We start from the raw sequence: 2,804 nt of genomic DNA on the forward strand, positions 1-2,804 counted from the left end.
TATCAAAAGGCCAAGGCGGTTTCTTTATTAATCAACAAATGTAACACAAAGACAGAAGACCAACCTACATCAATGTATAATTAAGAAATATAGGTTAATAGATAATCATCTATAATAGTCAAGCTTGGAGTCACATTAGTTAGATTTTCTAGATGTACAGAGATGTATTTCAGATAGGATAGGTATTCTTCAAACCTTTTGAAGAATACAGAAGATGACATTTAAACTGTTTTAGGAAGTTAAGACTTGGCCGTCAGGATGAAGCCCATCCTGCTACAGGGCCATGAGTGGTCCCTCACTCAGATGAAGTACAACTGCAAAGGAGACCTCCTCTTCACTATGGCCAAAGACTCTATCGTCAATGTCTCTGTGAATGGTGAGAGGCTGGGCACCTACCTGGGCCATACTGGAGCTGTGTGGTGTGTAGATGCTGACTGGGACATCAAGCAAGTCCTTACCGGCTCAGCTGACAACAGCTATCATCTCTGGGAAGCAGCTGGCTCTACAGAAGACCAACTCAGCTGTCTGTACCTGTGGCTTTGACTTTGGGGGCAACATCATCATGTTCTCCATAGACAAACAGATGGGGTACCAGTGTTTCGTGAGCTGCCTTGATCTACGGATCCAAGCCAGATCGACAGCAATGAGCCCTATGTGAAGATCCCCTGCAATGACTCTGAAATCATCAGTGCTATTTGAGGACCCTTGGGGAGTGCATCATCGCAGGCCATGAGAGTGGAGAGCTCTACCAGTATAGTGCCAAGTCTGGAGAGATGTTGGTGAATGCCAAGGAACACTCCTGGCAGATCAATGACATCCAGTTGTCTAGAGACATGACCATGTTTGTCACTGCATCCAAGGACAACACAGCTAAGCGCTTTGACTCCATGAGTCTTGAAACATCAGAAGACTTTCCCAACAGAACATCCTGTCAACTCAGCTGTGATCTCTCCCAACTATGACCATGTGGTGCTAGGAGGTGGCCAGGAGAAGTGGCCAGGAAGCCATGGACGTAATCACAACCTCCACCAGGATTGGCAAGTTTAAAGCCAGGTTCTTCCATCTGACTTTTGAAGAGGAGTTTGGGTGAGTCAAGGTCCACTTTGAACCTATCAACAGTGCTGCCTTCCATCCTGATGGCAAGAGCTACAGCAGTGGTGGCAAAGACGGCTACGTCCGCATCCATTACTTTGACCCACAGTGTAACAAATAAGAATTTGGGTCACAGTGTACATCAGGGAAGCTGCTCAGGAGGGTTTTAGACTCTGAGAAGTAAATTAATTTGTTAAAAATTAAAAAAATAAGTTAGAACTTTTCATGACAATGAGACACATCTGCTCCTCTGGCAGCACCAGTCTACTTCAAGAGAAAGATGGGCATCAAAGAGTCTCCTTATGCAGTTGGTTAGCAATTTGGGCAAGAAACTGCTCTTGCCTGGACTGCTTGATGAACTGGACATGCAGGACCTGCAGAGAAATGACTGCTGAACTTGCCTAAAGGTGAGATGATCCTTTGGGATTCCTGCTTCATGAAAGAATCTGCTAGACATTCTGCAGGACATAGAAGAAAGTGATATACAAACATAACAAATAGGTGGAACTCTCTTTGAAATTTCCTGCTTCATGGAAAAGTCTGCTGGATACTATGGGCCTGTACGCTGAAGATGGATGCCCCAACGGTACAGAAGAACTTTGGGTGACTGTCTAAGCAGTGGGATGTCCTTGTCAATTCTAGAGTTTTGGAAGTTGCTTACAATGCACGTCCTGTTAACTTAGGTATTATGTTCTTCTGGAGTCTTTGATGGAGTTAAAGAATTTATAGTTATAGTTTTCCTTAGTTATGATAAAAGATAAAGTAGATATAAATATTGTAACTGTAATTCTTGCTTGATACCTGTTTTGTTGTATGTAATTTTACTATGTTAAAGTTAAAACCTTCCTTTTTATTTAAACAGAAAAAGGGAGGTGATATGGGATTCCCTCTGTATGGTGTGAATATGATTGATTAATGAAGAAAACTGGCTTGAGTCTATGGCAGAGCAGAGTAGAGCAGAGCAGAGGTAGGCAGGGAAGACAGAATTGAATTCTGGGAGAAAGAAGGGCAGAGTAGGGAGATGCCATGGAGCCGTCTCTGAAGACAGACGTGCTAAAACTTTGCTGCTAGGTCACAACCTCATGGTGATGCAAAGATGAATGGAAATGGGTTAAATTAATATGTAAGGGTTGGCCAATAAGAAGCTAGAGCTAATGGGCCAAGCAGTGATTTAATTAATACAGTTTCTGTGTGATTATTTTGGGGCTAAGTGGTGGGGAACCAACAAGCGACTCTTTCCTCCTACAGTCAGACTTCTGATGACCAGAAAAGAAGTTAAAGTGAAGAAAAGTAAAATTCTGTGATGTGAGCCGTAAGACCAGGATGAATTGACAGATTTAATATACTTGTAAATGAACAGATACAGAGATAGGAATGGGACATGTGTATGTGCACACCCATGGGAGTGTACACACATATATTTCTTAGCCTTGTCTGTTGAAAGAGCCCAGAAACAATAATTCCCGGGGCATTCTGGCACAGAAGTCTGACTTCTGCACACCTTTTTCAAGTAAAAGAGTGGAGTCAGCCTTCCTTGTACAAATGTCTGGAGTTGGGATGCAGTAGATCTATGTGGACTACCTCGTGGTACTGGAACACAAGAAATTACCAAATATATGTAAATCATGTAAGAAGAGAGTCAGTTTAAAATAGTGATGATGAGACTGGAGAGATTATTCAGCCCTTAAGGGCCAACTCTGCTCTTACAGGGG

General features: G+C 42.8%; 1 pseudogene; it reads left to right on the forward strand.

Annotated features, from left to right (window-relative positions):
* The first annotated feature begins 258 nt into the window (after window positions 1-258).
* Window positions 259-1,213, forward strand: LOC101987159 (annotated as a pseudogene).
* The last annotated feature ends 1,591 nt before the right edge of the window (window positions 1,214-2,804 follow it).

Source organism: Microtus ochrogaster, linkage group LG4 (assembly GCF_000317375.1).
Source record: "Microtus ochrogaster isolate Prairie Vole_2 linkage group LG4, MicOch1.0, whole genome shotgun sequence".
NCBI classification, from domain to species: domain Eukaryota; kingdom Metazoa; phylum Chordata; class Mammalia; order Rodentia; family Cricetidae; genus Microtus; species Microtus ochrogaster.